This window comes from Anabrus simplex, chromosome 5 (assembly GCF_040414725.1).
Source record: "Anabrus simplex isolate iqAnaSimp1 chromosome 5, ASM4041472v1, whole genome shotgun sequence".
NCBI classification, from domain to species: Eukaryota; Metazoa; Arthropoda; class Insecta; order Orthoptera; family Tettigoniidae; genus Anabrus; species Anabrus simplex.
Window position 1 is genome coordinate 243,639,137 of NC_090269.1, and position 26,253 is coordinate 243,665,389.

The window sequence follows — 26,253 nt, forward strand, 5'->3', positions numbered from 1 at the left end:
ATCTGTTTACCCTCCAGGTTCGGTTTTTCCCTCGGACTTAGCGAGGGATCCCACCTCTACCGCCTCAAGGGCAGTGTCCTGGAGCTTCAGACTCTTGGTCGGGGGATACAACTGGGGAGTATGACCAGTACCTCGCCCAGGCGGCCTCACCTGCTATGCTGAACAGGGGCCTTGGGGAGGGATGGGAAGACTGGATGGGATAGGCAAGGAAGAGGGAAGGAAGCGGCCGTGGCCTTAAGTTAGGTACCATCCCGGCATTCGCCTGGAGGAGAAGTGGGAAACCACGGAAAACCACTTCCAGGATGGCTGAGGTGGGAATCGAACCCACCTCTACTCAGTTGACCTCCCGAGGCTGAGTGGACCCCGTTCCAGCCCTCGTACCACTTTTCAAATTTCGTGGCGGAGCCGGGAATCGAACCCGGACCTCCGGGGGTGGCAGCTAATCACGCTAACCACTACACCACAGAGGCGGCAATACATCATTTTAACGGGTAAATTATTGAAGTATTTTGTGGGATGTAAATTTTAAAATTTTAAAATGTCAAAGTTTTCGATGTTTTGTATTCCAGTTCGAATTCGAGACTCATGTGTTATGTTAAGACAACCACAAGGTATAATCAGACATTATTGTGATAGGCAATTTTGCCCCCCACCCCAACTTAGGCAACTCGTGCTGATCCTTGTTTCTGTGTCGTTAGTATAGCTGACTTGAACTAACTGTCAAGAAAAGTGTAATGCCAAGTTAGTGGTATCACTGCCGCCAATCAACCCTTGTCAGTCAGCCGGTGACTGCGACTGCCGTGTGCCATTCGCTTTGTGTGATTCGAAGAGTGAGGGACGGGTGGACTTGAGTGCAGCTGGTGGATAGTGTTGGCTACTGAGTGTATGATTCTAAGCAGTGTATTGAGTCATTCGACTGTCCGAGTGAATCGAATCGCAGAAACGGCGTGCTCACGGCGCACGATTCAACTGACTCGCAGCAGATAATAGTGGCGCACTCACGTATCAGTGAGACAACACACACACACACAGATCATCGGAGCACTGGACATAGGCGAGGAGCCAAACCTCCGCTGCGGGCGAGATATACAGAACCATGGCTCAATGAATGAATCGTACGCTGTAACGGATTCTCAGCTCATTTGAAAATAATATCCACTTGCAGTCACTGTCCTCTTCTTACAGGGAGGTTTAAAACAATAGTTGGATTTATTTGCAATATCAAAAGGAAGTCAAATCATAATTCCAAAGTAGCTAGTAAGTAAGTAGGCTATTATATTATTATATTTACCAGTTTAATTAAAGTATTATATCTTAGTTGACATCATCATCATCATCATCTGTTTACCCTCCAGGTTCGGTTTTTCCCTCGGACTTAGCGAGGGATCCCACCTCTACCGCCTCAAGGGCAGTGTCCTGGAGCTTCAGACTCTTGGTCGGGGGATACAACTGGGGAGTATGACCAGTACCTCGCCCAGGCGGCCTCACCTGCTATGCTGAACAGGGGCCTTGTGGAGGGATGGGAAGATTGGAAGGGATAGGTAAGGAAGAGGGAAGGAAGCGGCCGTGGCCTTAAGTTAGGTACCATCCCGGCATTCGCCTGGAGGAGAAGTGGGAAACCACGGAAAACCACTTCCAGGATGGCTGAGGTGGGAATCGAACCCACCTCTACTCAGTTGACCTCCCGAGGCTGAGTGGACCCCGTTCCAGCCCTCGTACCACTTTTCAAATTTCGTGGCAGAGCCGGGAATCGAACCCGGGCCTCCGGGGGTGGCAGCTAATCACGCTAACCACTACACCACAGAGGCGGACTTAGTTGACATTTGACAGTTAATTCAGCTCAGCTCTCTAACTTACCCTGTAAGTATGAGTCATGCTCATGCTCATGACCACTCAAAATTATCTGTTTTATTTTGGGAAGAACCACCCAGAAGTTTCTCCGTTCGTACGTCACATCATTTCACAAAGACTTCAATCATCGAATCACGAGATCACCAGTGTATGTGGACATTGAGAAAAAGGAGCCGATTGACGCAATAACTTATCTAAACAGACGTTGAATCAGAAAACCGTGAGTACAGTAAAATGTTCAAGTTCTTAGAAATCATTTTAAAAAGATTAAGCAAACAATTGACAGGGAATGTGCCAACTGGAAGACAGCCCTAAATGCGGATTATTGATGATTGTGTGCACAGAAATTTTTTCATTGAATTCTATTGGTTATACTTATTTAATGGAGTTGTCACTGTGGGGTAAAAGCTTTGTAACATCAAAACTTGATGCGAAGAGGTGGCTGCAGGACAAACTTGAATGTGAAAGCTGAATGACGCGTAAGAAAGCAGTTCATAGAATGAAGACCAGGGGGCAGCAGCGAGCACTAAAGCATTTAGCTGCTGTCTATCAGTACACATTACTCAGATATAATAGGAAGGGTGACTCTAATGTGCCGTGAATCGGATCACTGTAACAATTCAGTAGTGTGAACGGAAGCAAATGACTCGATTCAGTAAAATGAATCGAATACCCCATCACTACTGGTGGGCACACGAGAATTGCTTTTTAAAATAGGCACTTCGAGATATTTCCATAATTGTCAAGAGAGATGATTTCAAAGCAAAGTGTTACAATTAGGCTTAGACAAGTGATCTTTTTTTCTGTTTGTTTTTGTTAAATAATACACATAACCTTTTTTTCCAGCCGATAGCTAGAGAAATATTTGTAACTTTTCGCTTTTTTGTTTGTATCGTCATGCGGCGATAAATTAGGCATCAGACTCTGCTTGCATTTTGCTAATGTCAAGGGGATTTTCGAGTATATCCGTAGGAACACTTTTCACCTATGAATTCACCCATCGAGTTGGCCGTGCGATTGGGTCGCGCAACTGTGACCTTGCATTCGAGAGAAAGTGGGTTCGAACCTCACTGTCGACAGCCCTAAAGCTGTCCTATTGTCCACATACACTGAAGATCTCGTGATTCGATGACTGAAGTCTTTGTGAAATGATGTGACGTACGAATGTTATGTGCTTCTTCGGTACAAGGTACACGGAAGAAGTACTATGTAGTGTTTTTTCCAAGTTGCTTTACGTTGCACCGACACAGATAGGTCTTACGGCGACGATGGGATAGAAAAGGGCTAGGAATGGGAAGGAAGTGGCCGTGGCCTTAATTAAGGTACAGCCCCATAATTTGCCTGGTGTGAAAATGGGAAACCACGGAAAATCATTTTCAGGGCTGCCGACAGTGGGGTTCGAACCTACTCTCTCCCGAATACTGGATACTGGCCGCTCTTAAGCGACTGCAGCTATCGAGCTCGGTGTACTATTTAGTACATACGCAGATATGCTCGGTGCAATTTAAATCAAACTGTAAAAAGATAAAAGAGAAAAGCATGTTCTCTGGTACAAAGTTTTATTTGTCTACGGTACCTTGAATTTGCTCGTTAATTCATGTTCATTTATATTTTTGTACCTAACTTTATACATAACTTTATTTCGAATTCCATTTACAAGTAAGGATTTCAAGTGAATTTAATCAGTTGCTAGTGTTCGCTCACGGGTACTGTTTCACAAGATGAGTGGGGATGTTTTAAGTACCACCATACCAGAATTATTTACTTGTGTGGGTGAAAGCACGCAGGAGACATTTAAAACGAACAGGTCGGCAAGCATAAAACATGTAGGGAAACACACGCTTCCGGATATGTAACACACCATTTTTTCACTTCGACAATGCCCGGCTCCATGACAATATGGTTAGCGCGCTGGTATCCGGCCGGGTCGGATATTTTAAACTTCATTTGTTAATTTCGATTGTTCGGGAACTGGGTGTGTGTGTGCCGTCTCCAGCATTAGAATTCATCATGTAGGACTGCACTCTCACTGAAGCGCAGGTTGCTTATCAGGCGCCAACTAGAAAGACCACACATCTACGGAGGCCACAAGGTATTCTTCTTATTCATCATCATCTTCTTCTTCTTTTTCTTGTATAATTCACAGTTTTACAAATGGGGTTATGTGCTTCTTCGGTACAAGGTACATGGAAGAAGTACTATTTAGTACATACGCACATATGCTCCATACATGCTGGTATATACTTACAATGTCAACAAAAATTGACAGATAGGCTATTTATAGGATATTTAATATACATAAATAGTCAACATTATTAGTAGACGATTTTCATTAGTCTGTATACGCTGGATGGTTCATGCCAATAAAAATATACAGTCTCAACCGATGCTGTTATGTGATTCTGGAGGTTAACGCAATGATTTTTGTGAACCTCATCCTTCGCAGTTTTTCGCAGATATTGAATTGAAAACTTCAGTGAATAAGACACACCCTCAAGCCTTAGTGATCGTATGCCGGAAGAGTTCCAACAAACGTTCATTCGAAGAATAGCACGTGTTAACTGCAGAAACTCCTAGGAAATGCCGCGTCTATAAAATAGCAGTTCACGTTTATTTTCATTGTTGTACAACGCTACACTTCGACCTCCGTTTATTAGTATAGATTACATGTGAAATTAATCAATTCCTAGTGTTCGCATACTGGTCCTGTACCGGGAAGCCACTGAACAGAAAGCCACGCTTCATCTAGCCCCACACACAGAGCATAACAAGGGACAGAACAAATACAGACGATTACGAATGAATGAAGAGCCTCTGTGGCTCAGATGAGTCCGGCTCCATGGCTGAATGGTTAGCGTGCTGGCCTTTGGCTCAAGCAGTCCCTGGTTCGATTCCCGGCCGGGTCGGGGATTTTAACCTTAATTGGTTATTTCTGCTGGCTCGGGGACTGGGTGTATGTGTCGTCCTTAAGCATAAAATGAAACAAAAACAAGGAAAGAATGAGAAAAATAAGATAATATCAGTAAAACGAAAAAAGAAAAAAGACGGCAGCGCGTCGGCCTCTCACCGCTGGATACCGTGGTTCAAATCCCGGTCATTCCATGTGAGATTTGTGCTGGACAAAGCGGAGGCGGGACAGGTTTTTCTCCGGGTACTCCGGTTTTCCCTGCATCTTTCATTCCAGCAACACTCTCCATTCTCATTTCATAGCATCTATCAGTCATTAATATATCACTTTGGGAGTGGCGACGCCATCGTACTAATAGCCTATATCTGCTTCATTCATTCCATCCCTGACCCTGTCACTAACTGGAAAACAGGCTGTAGGTTTTCATTTTTACGAATCAATGAAAGTGTTACTGTGTTTTTGTGGATCACAGAAATGAAAGCAGATGCGGGCATCAATGGGTGGATATACCAAAATCTATAGACTGAATTAAAACTTTAAAATTGGCAGTTTTATTTCTTTTCTTAATCTTTCCCCTTTTTTCTTTTCAAATCTTAAATACCTTGCCAAGTAATTAACAATTAGTTACAAAATTAGCTCCTAAGATTAAAACACACTTTTAGAGAGGTCTAAAATAATCAGGTAACAATTTTACAATTACAATCTTTACTTGAGCACTGCTGCTCCTTTCAATCAAACGTCAAGGAGACGGATCTCCCAATTGCTTTTACATCACTAGTAAGGGCATCTTTGCTCTACAAATTTACACTTAGGAATCTATTTTCGAGAATTCATACTTTCCAGGCCTATCAAAGGCACAATCTATATTTAACAAAATCAAACTGTATTCACTATCTAAAATGCTCAACAAACTGATATCTTTAACATGAATGAAATAGAATCTAACAGGGGTAACAAGTACCTGTTCAACATGACCTTCGGTAAAAACAAAAGGTTACTGTTTACTTGCCCAAAAACCAAAAAGGTGAGGAGGCGAAATCTTGCGCTCCTTAAAATCTACAGTAAATGCATAAAATACTATTTGGGCTTATGGCCCGACGTTACAGAGGCTAAGCCTATACTACGGAGGTGACTGGATGGAGAAAAATATTTAAGTTACAGAACTTACAAGTTACAAAATCATAGTCACCTCACAATCAAGTTGAGAGGGAATACGAGAGGGTACCTCACTCTCTGTTCTCTGATTTCCTTTTAAGTTCTTTCGGCTTGATTGAAATATGCATTTAAAGTTTGAAATTTATATTTTAGAAAATAAAGTTACATTACTAAAGATCTGAAACCTTCCCCTCGAGCTAGCTTTGAAAGACTATCGGATTTTAAACTGGATCTGCCATTACCTTGAGCTCGTTGACCTCCCGAAGATGGAAAAGGTGGCCCCCGCCTCCGTTACGAACACCCACTTAGACAAAACTCTAGGCCAAGGGCCCGACACACCCCCAATTCTCATTGGGTAATCAAATAAGTATCAAAATGTTCTCATTGGTGAATAAAGTTGGCGGGAAGAGATAGAAGTGTTGATAAATTTTGACCATCAAAAAACAAACACTAATCATTCCAGTTTCGGAAACCTTAACATACAAAATTTTTCTAGAATTTTAATAGTTCATCTTTACACCAGAGGGCACTACATATGCATAGAAGCGTTCATCTATGACCAAAAGAAGCCCAGCCAGTTACGATTTCAGTGAAGCAAGTGGAAGAAAATACGGCCGTTCGTGTGCCTTTTTAGTTTACGCTGGCTGAACAGTTTCAGATGCATCTATACTATGCAAGCAATAATTGTTCAGCATAAATAGTTCTAGAAATGAAGTCCGGCACAGCATATATATATCATTAACACATAACCCACTATAACTGTTTTAATGTTACAGTAACGATTTAAATGAAGCAAGTGGCAAGTGGAAGAAGAAAAGGTCGTCCGTACGTATTTTTGGCTTACGCTTGTTAAACCGTCAAAGATGCATTTATACTATGCGGGTAAGAATTGTTCGGCATAATAAGTTGTACAAAAACGTCCCCGAGAGCATATCTCTATCTTTAACATATAATCTTCTATAATCGCTTTTATGGTGCAGTTTTCAGTAACAAAATGTCGAATTAAAAACTATTTAAAGTAATTAGTTTATGTTTATCAAAATGAATTGTTTACTTCCCTCAAATAACTAATGTAGAGTAAAGCGTAATTTACAGAATGTAATTTACAGATATCATCGTTTGCATTTTTTCGCGGAATCTCCATTCTGAAGTATAAAAATAAAAATGACCAGCTTCGGAGTGACCGAGTAGATAGTGAGCCAACACGCGAGCTATCAACGACTTCGGCGAACATTCGTTGAACATCCTACGGTACAATTATTAATAATTTACCAATAATTTTTCGTTATTTATATAAAATCTATGATAACCTTTCTTGCCGAGGTGGAAATCGAATATAGGTCGTAGTACACTGCATTCGAAAACGTGCGTTTATCACATATCAACAAAAATAACCAATAAAAGAATTCTCAAATGTCACAGGATAGAGAAAGTATGACTTCATAAAGATAAAAGGAGTCATCTTTCTCCAAATTCACTGTCAAGGTTCAAGTATATTACTCAGTAGCCTATATACGGTAGTCGATAGTGAAGAATCTCTTCATTACCCTACAGAATTTCTAATTCATTTACATCCTTGCGTCTTGCGACCATACAAGCTGATTTTGAAAGTAGAAGGTTTCTATTACTCTACATTGTTACGTAATCTACACACGCCAAAGCTATGTAGTGGGACGCGACTGCTAGTGAACATTTTGAAAAGCAGTTCGATTGAAGCTACCATTTAATTGGCTGTAGCACAGCAGAAGCGGTCTTAATACCGACAATCCGTATAATTCCTTCAGATTTGCGTTTCAATCTCAAACGAGTCCAATTCCCGGTAAGAGTCTGCTTTGACATGACAATAAAAAAGCACAGAGTCAGAAATTGGCGTGGATGGAGTTGATATCAATGAAGAATGGACAGCTATACATGTCACTTTCGCGTGTTAGATCAAAACAAAGTAATTATTTTCGTTACTGGAGAAAAAACGACTGGTATATAAAATAGCATGCCCTGACTGACTGACTGACTGACACATTCATCATCGCCGAGCCAAACCTACTGGACATAGAGAAATGAAATTTTGAGGATGCATTCATATTACCGTGTACGTGCTCGCTAAGGGAGTACTTTTGGATATTCCGTCTTAAGAGGATAAAATGGGGGGGGGGGTGAATTTTTAAAATGAGTGTATCTATATCTCAAAACTTTAAAAGTTTACAGATGTAACAATTGGTATTTAGAATCTCCTTTAAAAGTAAAGAAACGCATATTTTTGGTTTTCGGAAAAAATCCCACTATGAGGGGTGAAAAAGGGTTAAAAAGGCGGTGAATGCCTTTAATGAGGATACTTATATCTCAGAAACTAAAGTATTACAGACCTGAATATTGGTATTTGGAATTTCCTTTAAAAATAAAGAAACGCGGATATTTTGTTTTTGGAAAATCCACTTAATGGGGGTTAAAGAGGAGTGACAAATGGGGTGACATTTAAGAAACTTTTAAAATAGGTGTATCTATATCACAAAACTTTAAAAGCTTACAGAAGTAAAAAATTGGTCTCCTTTAAAACTAAAGAAACACGTATTTTATTTAGGAAAATCCCATTAGGAGGGGTGTAAAAGGGTGAAAAGGGGGTTGAATGCCTTTAATGAGGAGAATTATATCTCAGAAACTGAATATATTACAGACCTAATAATTGGTATTTGGAATCTCCTTTAAAAATAAAGAAACACGTATGTTTATGTTTTCGAAAAATCCAACGAATGGAGGTTAAACAGGAGTGACAAGTGGGGTGAATTTTTAGAAAGGCAATATCTACAGTATATCTCAGACGTCAAATGTACAAACGTAAAAATTGGTATTTGGAATCTCCTGTAAAAGTAAAGAAACATAGGTGATTTGTTTTCGGAAACTCTACTTAAGGGGAACTAAAAAGGGGGTGAAATTTTAAATTGAGCATGTCTAAAGTATATCTAAAAAAACTTAACATGTTACAGAAGTGAAAAATGGTATTTTTAATCACTATTAAAGATAAAGAAACACGTGCTTTTTGTTTACGGAGAAAAACACTTGGTTGGGGGTAAAAATGACTGAAAATGGGGTAGAATTCTTTTTATTAGGGTACTGATATCTCAAAACTGAAGATGTTACAGGCGTGAAAATTGGTATTTGGAGTCTACTTTAAAAATAAAGAAATAGGCATCTTTTGTTTTCGGAAATTGAAAAATTAGTTGAATTATTTGTATGAAGATGCTATTATCTCAAAAACGAAAGATTGTGCAGACGTGAAAATTGGTATTTGGAATCTGATTTAAAAGTAAAGAAACATGTATTCCTTTGATTTCGGAAAATCCGATGAAGGCGGGGAGGGGGTGAAAAATTGAAAAATTAATTAATTGTATGAGGATACTTACATCTAATAAAAACTAAAGTTGTTACAGACGTTAACATTGGTATTTGGAATCTCCTTTAAACATAAAGAAACACGCCTTCCTTCTTGGGGGGAGGGTAAAACAACTTAAGGGCGGTGGGGTGAAAGAGGAGTTGAGACCAATTCATTTTACTGTTCATAATGTATTCGATTCTGATCATAAAGCGATCATTTTGAATCTTTCCTGGGTTCGTTTTCAAGAGCCATCTTTTCCTTTGGAGAACAAAAGTTAGATTACAGTAAATTCTCCTGGCATATAAATAAAAGTTTAAACACATTAGAAGTAAACGATAGAAATGATATTGACCGTACAATTGTTCACCTCTATAATAAGGTCAATAATGCACGGAAGTATATCATTACTATCGCCACAAATCCCGCGCACTTGCCTACACGCGACAAAGGTGCTGGTCACATTGTCAGCAATGACAATGGCAACAGATGTAATATTACGGCCAAGTAGCGGTCTTGCATCCTGCTGCGGTGTCCAGAACAACAATAATAATAATAATAATAATAATAATAATAATAATAATAATAATAATAATAATAACCTAAATTCTACTAATATCACCCACCTAATTATAATGTTCTGGATCGTCGTCAAAATGTGCGGACAGCGCTGGAAACGGGTCCTGACCGGGTAATGACTACGAATGTAGTCCGGCCGCGGGTTCAGTACCACCAAGGCACCCAAGACGACACCACGCCGGATTTCCTCAAAGATTTGATTCACATTAAAAATGCTTATAGGAAAAGACGGCAAAAATTTAGGGACCCAACTGACCGGGCGGTATACCTGAACCTAGCCCAAGAAATTCGAAAACGATTGCTGGAAAGAAAGATTGAAAATGGGAGGAACTTTGCGGTAATCTCTCAGAAAACCAGTCAGATCGCGAATTTTGGCGCATTCTCTCAGAAAACGAGTCAGATCGCGAATTTTGGCGGATTATATATAAAATATTGTACTTATTTCTTAAAAACTGAAGATGTTACAGACGTGAAAATAGCTACTTGGAATCTCTTTTAAAAATCAAGGATTTCTTTCGACTTGAAAGAAAACTGTTTCTCATATGTACAGTTCTATGTCGCATGCTCAACTTAGGCCCAAAAGGCAATACCACAAACGTGGTTTACAAATTACTGGGCTAAATAAAACTCAAGTTTTCGGTGAGTTTTTTCACTGTAGGGATTTTCAGATAATGTCTTAGTACAGTACCGATGAACGGTTACAATTAACAAATTACGCAATCCACGTGAGCGAAGCTGCGGTCACCTGCTAGTATATTATATATATTATTATCACTAGTATATTATTATTACTAGCAGGCACCCGCGGCTTCGCTCCCGTGGAGTTGGTAATTTGTTAATTGTAACCGTTCATCGGTACTATACTAAGACATTATCTGAAAATCCCTACAATGAAAGAACTCATCGAAAACTTAAGTTTCATTTACCCCAGTAATTTGCCAACCACGTTGTGGTATTGCCTTTTGGGCCTAAGATGAGCATGTGACATAGAACTGTACATATGAGAAACAGTCTTCTTTCAAGTCGAAAGAAATCCTTGATTTTTAAAAGAAATTCCAAATACCTATTTCCATGTCTGAAACATCTTCAGTTTTGAGATATAAGTGAAGCGCTTTATATATATAATATGCCGAAATTCGCGATCTGACTCGTTTTCTGAGAGAATCCACCAAAATTCGTGATCTGACTAGTTTTCTGAGAGATTACCGCAAAGTCCCTCCCATTTTTCAATCTTTTCTTCCAGCAATCTATTTCATACTTCCCGGGCTAGGTCCAAGTATTCCACCCGGTCAGTTGGGTCCCAAAATCATTGCCATCTCTTCATTTACGCATTTTAATATGGATCAAATCTTTGAGGAGATCCGGCGTGGTGTCGTCTTGGGTTCATTGGCGGTACTGAACCCGCGGCCCGACTGCATTCGTAGTCATTACCCGGCCAGGACCCGTTTCCAGCGCTGTCCGCACATTTTGACGACGGTCCAGAACATTATTATTAGGGTGAGTGATATTAGTTGAATTTAGTTATTATTATTATTATTATTATTATTATTATTATTATTATTATTATTATTATTATTATTATTATTATTATTAATAATAATCTTCTGGACTCCGCAGCAAGATGCAAGACCGCTACTTGGCGGTACTTGCTGCCATTGTCAATGCCGACAATGTGACGAGCACCATTGTCGCGCTTACGCAAGTGCGCGGAAATTCTGGCGATATGAAAGATATACTTCCGTGCAATATTGACCTTATTATAGAGGTGAACAATTGTACGGTCAATATCATTCCTATCGTTTATTTCAAATATGTTTACATTTGTATTTATATGCCAGGAGAATCTACTGTAATCTAACTTTAAGTTCTCCAAAGGAAATGATGACCCTTGAAAAGGAACCCAGGAAAGATTAAAAATGATCGGTTTATGATCAGAATCAAGTACATTATGAACAGTAAAATGAATTGGTCTCAACTCCTTTTTCACCCCACCGCCGTTAGGTTAATTTACCCTCCCCCCCCCCCGAAAATAAGGCGGCGTGTTTCTTTACATTTAAACGAGATTCCAAATACCAATGTTCACGTCTGTTACCTTCAGTTTTGAGATATAAGTATCCCCGTAGAAAGAATTCACATTTATTCGCTTCCTTTCACTCTCCCCCTCCCGTTAAATTAATTTTCCGGGAAAATGTACTTGTTTCTTTATTAGTAAAGGATCTTCTAAATACCAATTATCACGACTGTAACATCTTCAGTTTTTGAGATATGTGTCCTCAAAAAGAAATTCAACTCCTTTTCACCCCCCCCCCAATATGATTTTCCCCAAAACTGCGTTTTTCTTTGTTTTTAAAGGAAATCCAAATACCAATTTTCACGTCTGTAACAACTTTAGTTCTTATTAGATGTAAGTATCCTCATACGATTAATGAATTTTTCAATTTTTCACTACCCCCTTCATTGGATTTTCCGTAATCAAAGGAATACGCGTTTTTTTACTTTTAAATCAGATTCCAAATACCAATTTTCACGTCTACAACATCTTTCGTTTTTGAGATAATAGTTCTACATACAAATAATTCAACTAATTTTTCAATTCTCGCCCCCCCCCCTTTAAGTGGATTTTCGAAAAAAATAAAAGATACGTATTTCTTTATTTTAAAAGGAGACCCCAAGTACCAATTTTCACGTCTGTAACATCTACAGTTTTGAGATATCAGTATCCTAATAAAAAGAATTCAACCCCATTTAGTCATTTTACACCAACCCAAGTGTTCTTCCGAAAATAAAAAGTACATATTTCTTTATTTTTTATCGTGATTAAAAATACCATTTTCACTTCTATAACATGATAAGTTTTTGAGATTTACTGTAGGCATGCTCATTTTAAAATTTAATCCCCTTTTTATTTCCTCTTAAGTAGATTTTCCGAAAACAAATCGCCTATATATATATTACTTTTACAGGAGATTCCAAATACCAATTTTTACGCCTGTAACATTTTACGTTTCTGAGATGTACTGTAGATATTGTCTTTCTAACAGATCACCACACTTGTCTCTCTTCTTTAACCGCCATTAATTGGATTTTCCAAAAAACTAAAAATATGTGTTTCTTTATATTTAAAGGAGATCCAAATACCAGTTATCAGGCCTATAATATTTTCAGTTTCTGAGATATAAGTCTACTCATTAAAGGCATTCAAACCCCTTTTCACCATTTTTAGCCCCTCCTGGTGGGAATTTCTGAAAACAAAAAAATACGTGTTTCTTTATTTTTAATGGAGATTCTAAATGCCAATTTTTACATCTGTAAACTTTTTAACGAATAGATACACTCATTTTAAACATTTTTAAAAATTCACCCCATTTGTCACTCCTGTTTAAGACCCATTAATTGGATTTTCCAAATTAAAAATTCGTGTTCCTTTAGTTTTTTACGGAGATTCTAAATACCTACCAATTTTTACATCTGTCAACTTTTAAAGTCCTTTTCACCTCTTAGCGACGGAATATCCAAAAATCCTCCCTTAGCGCGCACGTACATTGTAATATAAATGTATCCTAAAAAATTCATTTCTTTATGTCCAGTAGTGATGATTGTGTCAGTCAGTCAGTCAGTCAGTCAGTCAGTCAGTCAGTCAGTCAGGACATGTTCTTATATATATATATATATATATATATATATATATATATAATTACTATCATTACTATCGAAAGTCCACAGCCTGTTTCCAGTTCTTTGACCGGTTCAGAAATGGAATGAATGAAGCCCCCATCTAGCGGTGAGGATAGGAATTGTTCCGGGTGCCGAAGCCTGTCGCAGTCCCCTGGGGCAATGATTAATGAATGATAAATGAAATTGAAATGATATTGGAGAGTGTTGTTAGAATGAAATATGACAGGGAAAACCGGAGTACCTGGAGAAAAACCTGTCCCGCCTCCGCTTTGTCCAGCACAAATCTCACATGGGGGGTGACCGTGATTTGAACCACGGAACCCAGCGGTGAGAGGCCGGCGCGCTGCCGCCCGACGCACGGATGTATTATTATTATTATTATTATTATTATTATTATTATTATTATTATTATTATTATTATTATTATTATTATTATTATTATTATTATTCCGGGGTATTCTGGGGAACACAGAGGTGAAAGAAGGTACTGGTGGGAATGGATCTACCTATGATAGTCAAAGATTAATTTAAAACTTTAAAATAAAGTTTATATTTCTTTTCAGATCTTAAATTTTAACAGAACTATTCACCTGGTGAAAGAACAAGATTTCAGGTATAGAGCAGTTTGGTACAAAATCGTAAATCAGAAAAACCAAGAATTGGTAAGGTACACTTTGAGCTTTAAGCTCATAATTTACAAAAGTCTCAACATTGCTAATGTTGCGTTTAGTAGATAGGCAAGGAGACGAATTTCCCCATTTGTTTCACAGGAAATTCTAAATCACAATTTTGAAGAGCACTTTGCTCCAACGGTTACAAGTTACGGCCTTCCAAAGGCACCACTCAACATTACACAAATATCCATTACATTACAAGAAAGGAGCCATCAATGCTCCACAGTTCTACCCAGAAGTCTACGCTCCCAAACCCTTTACAGTCTACTCACGGTAACCATAAACTTTTACAATTCAGATGAAAGCGTCTTTGCTCGATAACTTATACACTTTCAGGACTCTCTAGGCTCAACCTACAATTTACAAGATAATATTGGTAGTCTTTTAAGTTTACATGAAAGAAATATTACAGTGGTATTGAGTACCTATTCTAGCGGGCCATTGTGGAAAAGCACAGGTTAAAGTTACTGGCCCAAAAATCGAAATGTATGGTGGCTAAAACTTGCGCTCCTTGAAATCAAAGATTAAAACCCTACTTAGGCTAGTGGCCCGACGATGCAGAGGCTAATCCCACACTACTGAGGTGACTAGATATACAAGTTAAGTTACAAATTACAAGCGAAAACGGTAAAAAGAATCATAGTCACCTCAAGATTAATTGAAGGGGAACTCGAGAGGATAACACACTCTCTATACCCGGGTTTCATTTAAGTACTTTGAATTACTTGGACTTTTACATGAGAAGGAAGAGAAGTTTACATGTTAGGAAATTGACTTTTACATAGTTAAAGATAGGAACCTTCACCTCGAGGCGGCTTGTGGAGATAACTACTGAGTTAGAAACTGGTGGCCATTACCTTATCTGATGTTCTGACGGCCGAAGAATGAGGGCCCCGCCTCATCTTTTAACGCACACACTCAGTAATACGACGATCAATAAGACAAGTTAGCTTGAAAAGCCCTCAGCTTTTATACCCGAGAGGAAGGTTCGAGAAGGCTCTGGACCAAATCCGGACACACCCTCTCATTTTTATTGGACAGACAAAAGTTACAAGAAGTCAATGATTGGCTGAAAATTAATTATACAAAAAATATGATTGACCAGACTCCCAAGCTGGCGGAATGAGTATGAAGTGTTGCAAACCTTGAAGTATCAAAAATAAGGGAAGTCAATTCAGTTCAAAAACCTATAAACACAATATTTCTTTAAATTTCTAGTTATTCCACTTTGCACCAGAGTACATGACATCAGCTCATTAATAGAGGCATCTATGGAGAAAAGTCTCAACTTCTTGTACTAGATGTTTCAATTTTTATATGATAGATAGCGTTCTTGAAGGCGCTTCATTTACATACACGGGGTTGGGGTGTACCTCCCGGTACAATTATTATTATTATTATTATAGCTATTTTAAAAATTAATTCCACTTGTTAATGTGCTTGTCTTGAATTATGGGCTGCCAACCTGAAACGATCAAAGAGCGTGTTGGTTTGATTCCCTGTTAGAAAGTCCAGAATTATAAATTCTTCCACTTCTGCGGAGACAAATGGCCCTCAGTCTTACTCACTTACAGCAGGAACGAGTACATCACCAGCTTATTCCTGGTCAAAACGGCCTAACAACTCATGTCACTGACTACCAAGCCTTTACCTTCCACTAATCGGAAGATCTGCATGGTCTGCTGGAAGTAACCTATTCCTTCTCTTCTTATCTGTGTAATGAGATACAGGAGGAATAGGGGAAAAAAGTAAAAGGAATCATGAGTCAAATGTTCAGTTCGACAAAAGGAACATTGAGAACCTGGGGAAGGTTTTCAGGGGCGAGCCACCTAGAAGGTAACGCCTTCTCTCTGGCCAGGAGATTTGGTGGGTTTGGTGGATTGACGGAGTTGGAAAAGAGGACATTGAGAAAATAAAAAGTAACGATAAGATGAATAATGAAATGTGGGGTGTAACTTGGGGCATGTGGAGAGGTTGAAGTGGTTCTGCTGTAGAGCAACACTGAATATAGCAAGAAATGAGGTGATGAAGGGATGTATAGCAAAGTTTCTGCAGAAAAATTGAGAACAGGTTTCGATAATTTCTGTTGTTGTTGTTGTTATTACATAGCAAATTGGGTGAAGGTGAGAATTATTTACCCTTTTATCTTTTCAGCTGTAGTAATTCAGGCTAAATAACATCGTAATGGTCCCTCAAATCACTCTTGAATTCATCGTGAAGACAGAAATCCAATCTAGGCCTACTATTATTCTAACTAATTCACGCCCTGGAATCTGAAATCGAAACCCGACTTAGTTATGCTGACAGACTCCAAGGAATGAATCACGAATGGTTGAGGGAAAATCAATTATGTTCAGAGTGAATAAGGGCTGAAGAGCACTCGGTATTGTAAGGAACTGTGTGGGCTTGTGGAATATCCACATCAGTGAAGCCACATCGTTAGGAAGCTGGAGGGATTCTGGAAAATTTCGAAGGTATTTGTTAGAAAACGGAATACAATTCTAATTTCCTTGAAGTAGTCTTGTTGCTACTTTTTAAATGTTATTACGACAACTAACGCCTGTGCTTAAAGATACTTGTGAAATTTAGACAGCTGACAGAGTCTGGTCATGGCGAATTAATTCCGTCAGTCTTTCATTCAGTTAACCGTCAGAAATAAGTGTATTTTCTGAATGACCGAGTAGGTGGATGTAATGGTGTCCTGACTTTTGTCTCAACAATAATGTCACAAGGACTTTTTTAAATCCCACTTTTTAAGAATGTTTTCTTATAAGTTGCTTTACGTCACACCGACACAAATAGGTCTTATGGTGACGATGGGACAGAAAAGGGCTAGGAGTGGGACGGAAGCGGCTGTGGCCTTAAGGGCACAGCCAGGTGTGAAAATGGGAAACCACAGAAAACCATCCTCAGGACTGCTGACAGTGGGGTTCGAATCCATATCTTCCGAATGAAAGTTCACAGCTGCGCCCTCTTAACCGCACGGCCAACTCTTTCGGGTTTTTTTTCATGAATGTCACATGAACTTAATATCACTTTTACAAAAATGTCACAATTACATTTTTTATACTGTATGCTTGTTCTTTCGGTTGGCCACTCAAAACTACAATGTCCTTTGGAAGGAAATTCATTCTGATATGCAATGACTGCACGTGCCTGAAACACAGGACAACGAAAAATAATAAAAGATGGAGATGTACTGATGTACTGATGATCTGCAATAATTACAACATCAAGTGCTCACGATGGAGCAACTGTGGTATTCGAAACAGAACAAAGCCACCTCCCGGACTGGGGTTCCTGCAAAGCTGCAGAACTAAAAGAGCAAATAAAAGAGTACAGTTTTAACATCATCAGAGCCAACATCATCTGTTGTTCAAGCTTTCGTGGCTAATGCATCCAGCGAAACGAACTTCAAACTACCGAAGAATGAAAGGGAACTTTCAGATGTGCTAGACGACAAAACTAAGCCCAGAACCGCAAAGAAATGTAAGATTTCGAAGTGTTCACTCACCTACGAATCGAAGTGAGATTGTATCAAGATGCAGCAGAGCTAATGCAGTGAGCTCGCAGTTGCGATCAACAGTAATCTGTTAGAAAGAAGTCGAAATTATCTTGACACCTCATAGGAAGAAATCGAAATTTCACTGAGGGAGAACTATGAAATATGACAGGAGAAATCAGTAGTTGGGCCCCTGAGGTCAACAATAGCCGTACAGAAATGGAACCAGCTTTTGGATTGTTTGGCCATGTAATGAAATACGACAGGAGAAATCAGTAGTTGGGCCCCTGAGGTCAACAATAGCCGTACAGAAACGGAACCAGCTTTTGGATTGTTGGGCCATGTGCGTGTGCTGCGTTTCGCCCAGAACATGCCATTTAATCTCATCAGTTGCACTGCGAGCTGCCTCTGTGGATCAGCGGTAGAGTGTCGGCCTCTGGATCCCAAGATAGCGGGTTCAAACCCGGCAGAGGTAGTCGGATTTTTGAAGGGCGGAGAAAAGTCCATTCGACACTCCATGTCGTACGATGTCGGCATGTAAAAGATCTCTGGTGGCACATTTGGTGTTTACCCGACAAAATTCATTAAATCTCAGCCATAGACGCCCAAGAGAGTTTCGGTTTACTCGGTCTGCCATCTAGTGGGGGCCTAGAGTAAAACGGAACGTCGAAATTGACGAGCAGACAGCCAGATGGCGTCAAATTGAAATGTCTGCACACGGTAGCTGAGGCCATACGATTATTATTATTATTATTAGTTGCACTGCGGCTGTGGAAGCCCGGCGACACGAAGATAATTCTACTGTCAAGTCTAACGAGAATGCATTCGATGTTGGAGAATCTGGGACATATGCAGTCTTTTACGTTTCTCGTTCTTCATAATTTTTCCTCCTTCATCCTTCAAATAATTGTTCCTTCTCATTTCCTAATCAATATAGCGTTGCCCACCATCAGCATAATTAAGACAGGACATCAGATGGAAATGCTCCGTGTGAGTTTATAAACTCATGTGGTTCACATGACAAGCAAGAGATGTATCACGTGATTATTATATTTCACTTGAAAACAAATTAAAAGTTTAAGAAAATGGAATGCCTTTTGCAATTTAAATGAAATCTTTAAAAAGTAGAATTTCGACAAATACATCTTTACTATTCAACAAAATAGTAGTTTCGCAATAGGAATTCATGTGGAGTTCACCGAGAAATCGTGTCCATCAAGTTACATCACGTTTAGGGTCTAAATTCACCCAGTGTCGTCTTCTGACCCGCGATAGAAATATATGGAACGTTTCCTTAAGTGCCAATGAGTGAAGGAGTATTTAATCAGCAACACTATATGAGAGCAAATCGCTGTACGAATGTTTACAGTTTCAGCACTCACGTATGTGTACAATCTGTTGAGCTGCTTCCTGTTTATCAACACCGTCGAGATTCAAGTTTCAGTAAAGCCAAGCAACGATTTTCATTATGTAAGAGGGAAAATCAAAAATTAAATGGGTATTCTTTTCAACAGAAGAGCGGAAATGCAATCGCAAACACTAAAATACATTTGGATGTTTATGTATTTTGACACTTTTGCATGTGATTGTAGGTGCATGCACCTGACTCACGCGAGAAGCTGTTGGAGACGTTCTACACAGTTGAGCTGCGGAATGTGATTCGGTTTCTTTGATCTAAGGGGCAGAAACAGCTGAAATCCATTGTGAATTTTGTGCAGTGTATTATAATACGCACACGACATTCGAAATAGTCTGTAAGTGGTATGCAAGGTTCAACGCAGAGAGTGTAACCGTCTTCGATGACCCTGTTCTGGACGGCCTCGCACATTTCACACTCAGAGCAATGTTGACGCCGTGGAGGTAGCGTGTCACTTTAGAGCAACTGTAAATGCCACTGCATATTGTGCCATACTGGCTCGTTACGAATCCAGCTGAACGATTTCTACCGCATGGGCATAGGGAAATTTGTGCCATGGTGAGATAAATGTTTAAAAGCGAATGGATTCTATGTGGAAAAATAAGTAAGGTTCAGCCTTCCTAATGCATATTTCAGGTCATTGTGAGTTACTCAATTTACTGAAGATGTTCATCGGATCTTAAATACCTTGTTCAAACCCAAATTGAACGATGGTGACTCCAGAAACCCTCGACCGTATTATAAATTTATAAAGTTCTTTTCTACAAGTTGCTTTACGACGCACCAACACAGCCTGGTCTTATGACGACCACGGGATAGGAAAGGGCTGGGAGTGGGAAGAAAGCGGCCGTGGCCTTATTTAAGCTACACACCGGGAGAGTTGGACGTGCGGTTAGGAGCTCACAGCTGTGAGCTCGCATCCGGGAGATAGTGGGTTCGAATCCCACTGTCGGTAGCGCTGAAGATGGTTTTCCACGGTTTCCCATTTTCACACGAGGCAAATGCTGGGGCTGTACCTTAATTAAGGCCACGACGGCTTCCTTCCCATTCCTAGGCCTTTCCTGTCCCATCGTCGCCATAAGACCTATCTGTGTCGGTGCGACGTAAAGCAACTAGCAAAAAATTAAGGTACAGCTCCGGCATTTGCCTGGTGTGAAAATGGGAAACCACTGGAAATCCATTTTCAGGGCTGCTGACAGTGGGGTTCGAACCCACTGTCTTCCAAATACAAGCTCACAGCTACGTGGCCACTTTCTTGGTTTTAAAATGTTCTCTCTATAGAGATAAACGGAGCGTTGCACAATCATTTTATTAATAGCTAGCTGTAGTACCCGTCGTTGAGGGTACAATCACTTAGCACGTGCATTATTATAGTCTAGCCGGCCCTTTATGTTGTTTCTGAGATTCTGACGCACGTAGTTGGGCATCCTCTCCCTGTCCGTGGTTTGCCGTGACGTACTCGCTTCCTGGCTCTCCCTAGCCCTATGCATTTCCGTCTTGGCATTATTTCTTCACTTAATTTAATATCTTCCTTCCGGTATAAAAACAAGTATTAGGTTAATATTAAAAAAGTTTATATAAACCTTTAAAAAGGCCTGGATGATCTCCCTAACAAATCCCCATGGAGTTAGTTATCGGCTCTTGGACTTCAACTTTCACATGATGGCCCTGACATTTTTCAGTTTTTCGGAAATTAATGAACCCGTCCAAATGGTTCCTTATGGGAACGAAAGGATAATTGGTTGAATTTGCATTTTATTCATGCATACGCACGGACCAGTTAACAGCTGATAGCCAGGCCGTCCCGTTGATTCAATGTTGACCGGAACTGGGTGGAGCGGTCAAGGACACATGGGTGTGTGTTAACGTCATGCGAGAAGTTTGGAGAAGGGGGTGTCAGAATTCTAGAAAGATCCGTACTCTCGTAAGAGGGGACAAATCACAGTTAAGCTGCAATCTTGACCAATAATAACTCTAACCGGGAAATTACGTCACTTTACTAGTTCATTGGTCGAGAGGTGTAATGTTAAGACGATGTGAAGGAACGAACATTCTTCTTTTTCTCTCTCAGAAGAAGAATATTTGAAGGAACGAATATTTTCTTTCTTAAACAGTCTAGACGACACAACTTCGTCTTGTACACTACATCTGGAAACTTCGAATACATCTACGTAATCTTATGGACTTTGTCTTAAAATGTCTTGAGTTCGTATTCCAACTTCGAGTTAGAATCTCATTCTACTATTTCGTGTGGATTATTTCGTTCTGAAGTAAACTTGAACATTTCTAGTCGCCGGGAAGCATTTTTTTTTTCACGAGCGAACTTGTGAACCCATCGAACATGAAGTGGATCAAGATAAAGGATTACTACCGTGCGTAAGTCAGCTAGAGACAACTTCAAGTAGCTTATGGCGAGAGTTATGCAATTTTATATGATGGTGTGGTTGTGATGTATTTTGTGTGTTAATTTTGTGTTTATTCATTTGGATTTTCGTAACTTTGTGCGTATTCACGTAGCAAGAGATTCTGACCATGTCGAACCCAGTACTATGATTTTGTGATGGATTATGCTCTATATTTCTAACAAATAGTTTAATACAGTAAATGCAATTTTGTTTGATGATGAACTAGGATTGAATTCAATCGAGCGAGGTTTTGGATAGGAGGGAATAAACCAAAAGAATCTGATAAGAGTGGAAGTTGATAAAAATGTAGGTAGTAAGTAATGAAAAGTATTGAGCTATAGGGATATAATATTCACAATCCCAGTTGACTTACTGATGTAAGATAAAAGTCTCGTATTTAAAAATAAATGACACAATTAATGAGTGTAAGGTTAAAATGCGACATAAATTCACGATAGGAGTAAACATTCCCTATAATTAGTTGGGAAGTAGAAGTGGTAACTTATGACATAACAAAAACATAACTGAGAAACATAAAATGAAGCCTAAAACAATTACATCAGTTCAAATCTAACTTGAATCTTTGTGTATAAAATGTACAGTGGCATAGGCAAAATTTAGGACGTAGAACTAAATAATGCTCTAATTTCTTAAAGGATGTAATAATAATAGTGAGGAGATAGATGTGGAACTCTACACAGTTTAAGGAACTACTGAGTAAGGAGGGTGCTCAATTTCTCAGGAAACTAAATGTCATTTGAAAAAAGTGAATTTATTTTGAAATGTAACATCGTTATTTGAGATGGTAAGAATTTTCACTAATGTTGACAATTTTGATTAATTTACAGTTATTATGATTTACCTACCATGCCTGGAAGTGGAGTACACAGATGATATAAATATTTTTAATTCATGTGTAAAAATCCTAGGGAAGTTCAAGAAGTATCAGCACTTGTACCTGTATTTTTTTCTTCACGTTCATGAAAGAGTTCAAATTTTATTTCGAAGATAAGTTCAGAATTTTCTTTGTTTCTCTTTCTTTTATTTATTTTCTTTTTTGTGAAATTTTCTTGTGCCAGCTATCGCCTATCCTGCCACCAATCCCCTGCGAATATATGCATTTTATTAAAAATATCCTGGTATAGCAATTCCGGCTCTACGAACGTTCCACCCTTGGAAATGTCGTGCAGCCGGCTGAGCGATCGAGGAAAAGGGGACAATATATAGAAGGAAAATGTTGTGAATAATATCCTCAAGAAACAAATAACCAACCGTAGAATGGATACATCGGTTTTTTGTTTTAGGTCCCCTGCGGAAATTTTTGAACAGCATCATATCTAAGATCTCACTCGCCCTTATCCTAAACTCAAACACCTAGTTTCAAGAAAATCCACCAACTCTTCTTTCCATGATACTATTTCAAAATATAAAACTAAAAACTAAAAAACAGACCAACAGACAAAAACTGAACCAGGCATAGGTCTACTTGTTCTATGCAGCATAAAACACGTGTATCAGGTTAATATTCAAAATGTACAGACAGGAAATAAAATTTCTTATAGGCCCTATACGAAGAGAAAACGGCGTTTTGATGGTCAAATGCATACCATCATTTCGTCCTTTAAGGGGTGAGGAAACGAACATCTTGAAAAGTTCATCAAACTCTCATGAATATGATGATAAGAGATAATGAGGAACAAGGTTATGTTGGCACGTGACCGTAGAGAGGCGAGCAGACAAGTAGCACTTCCTCTTCCTGGGGACAATCCACTGTAATGAGGATTTATGTGCAGCGCAGCAGACGGCCACAGGTTGAGATCCTCGGCCCCACCACAATGACAAGCAACTTTACTGCTCCACAAGCCCCGGCGAGCCTGCCCCAGCCACAACTCAGCTCATCATAACATATTAACACTTGAAAACAAGTCCTTTTGGAGGTGGCCAACTTACTGGACTCCAAAATCACAAAGCGTATCAATATGAGCTCATACCTAGAAAATGTCAAGAAATACAAAATTCCATAAAACTATAACTGATATTTTATATTGTCTTTCTATACACAGTTCAGAATAAACTAGTTTACAAAGCAATACAATTTGAGAGCAAAAATAAGTCTTTATCATAATCATCATCATCATCATCATCAACATCATAGCTGCAGTGTGGGCCTCAGATTCTTGCAGGGCCTTCCTCAGGCTCCCCATTCCTTGACAATTGCTAACCAGTTCTACATTCCAAGACTCTTCACGTCGTTGGCGTGTCGTGAAATGCTATATGTTAGCTGTACTGCTTTGTGGTCTTGAAGTAAAGGTTTCGTCAATGAAACGACTGCAGGCCTTAGAAATGTAAATGTACGGCAGAATGTTGAAGATTCCTTGGGTAGACGTCGCCACGAGCGACGAGGTACTCCGCCGTGCAGGGAAATCAAGTAAAATCTTAACCTCCGCAAAGTGTGAAAAAGAAGTCTATTTCAGTGATATCTTCCGAAACCATAAATACAGCCTGATACTATTGATCACAGAAAACAAGGTAGAAGGAATAACTTGACTTAGACGGAGAATATTGCCCTGTGTGCCCAACCTCCGGCAGTGGTTTGACATCCGCTATACGGAAATTCTGATGCGGGAAACATAAAATACAGTAGGAATAATTAGACCATGATGGCTGTCAACCTGTGAAAAGACAACACCGTAATACCACTACAAATACTACTACTACTACTAATAATAATAGCAATAATTGTAAAAATCTACCGTTTTTTCCACGCCTGTGGGGCTGTGGGTGCGAACTGTTTTTCACATGGGATTTGGCCCTGTTTTATGACAGGATTCCATTCCTGACGCTAACCCTATGTGGAGGGATGTAATCACTGTTGTGTGTTTCTTGTGGTGGTTGGTAGTGTGGTGTGTTGTTTAAATATGAAGAGGAGAGTGTTGAGACAAACACAAATAACGAGTCCCCGAGCCAGAAGGTGTGATTAAAATCCCCAACTTGGCCGAGAATCGAACACGTGGCCATTCAGCCAAGGGGTCGGACAGTAATATATTATTATTATTATTATTATTATTATTATTATTATTATTATTATTATTATTATTATTATTATTATTATTATATGCGGAATAATATTTAACTGTAACTTGTTGCACCAGAAGATTCTAAATGATTTGGTATTTGGAGAGTGAAAATCAAAAGGTGACGAAATATTCTAGTTCTCGCTGTTCCAGCTCCGATAACAGTTGTAGGTACGGTAAAGACATGAAATTGTCTGAAATGTTTTGAAGGCTTCTGTTGCCTGCAGTCTTGATGGCTGAGCCAGCACGAAGACAAATGGACTAGTAATCAGAAGTTAGCCAGCCAATTGAGTGATTACATCACCGTTTTATAGTCAAGGTTACAAGTGTGCTATGGAAATCATCCGATTGTGTTTTAATCGGATCGCTAGCCAGAAGTAGGAAGTAATTTGGCGAGAGGAAGCAGGTGTCTGGAGATAGCGCGCCGGGTGGGCGGGAACATTCCTGGGACCGCGTGGGCCCGGAGGATGCGGCTCATTGTAACACTCACCATTTTAGGGATTTCGGTGCAACGACACGGGCAGCGAGAACTAATATAACAAGATTACAGTTGCTGTTGTACTCGTCGTTGACAGGCTAATTTTTACATAACAGCAACTGTAATGTTATCTAGTGGAGATGAGTGGCAGCTCAGTTAACAAGTGTCGGTCACTGTTATGTCACTGTTGATCAGTTTTAGGTACTTTGAGCATTTTACGCCATCACATTTTGTTTTCTTCCGGCTCGACAATGTTAGAGTACCCGAAGCTCAGCCATTACCTCCGTCCCCCAAATCCTTTATGATTTTCTTTCCTCTCATTCTTGGAGTGCTCATGTCTTCACGCGTTTCTTCTTGTTTCGACAGTCGCCTTCATTACCTCTCTGATTCAAAGGAGCAGATGATCAAGAGGTTGTACACTTAGAAGGACAATCACGATTACAACGCCCACTATCCCTTATTTCCACGTCTTGTTTTAATGTTACAATTTGCTTTACGTCGGACCGGCACAGGTCTTATGGCGACGATTGTTTAAAACCAAATATAAAATAAGGAGACATTTCAAAATAAAGTTGAACTTTTTCAAAATATCATAAGACCCCCTTTTTAAAATCTCCCCTCCTGCTCTGAATATCAGAACGCATATTAGTTCATCATCGAGGTTATATCACAAGTTCCATGTAATACTTGAACGATCACACATACATACGGACAGACGGTTAAAAAATGAACTGTGGACTCTGAGGTCTTGATACGACATAGAAATGCTTTTTGTCCAAACGAAATTATCATTTATATGATGCAAACAAAAAATGTAAACTTTTATTAATGGACACGAGAACTGCATAACCTACTTTCAATGTCTACGTCAAACTATTCCTAGGAGAACTCGGGACTTCTCAAGCAACACTAGAAGTACTTTCTCTGTGTAGCTCCATGGCCCTCGAGCATATCACGAAAGTAGTAAGTTTCTCTCACTTGGAGAAGAAAATTTAAATCTGAACAGCATTCGCTAACCTAATTCGTCGAGGTCAGTAACATTAAATGCTCAAAAGGGATCGATCCATGATCGACACAGATATTACAGAATATGTGGCGTTATCAGAAGTTCTGTTTAGTCCGTACGTGATGAAAATGATCATATTTTAACACTAAAAGTCCTCAGGGA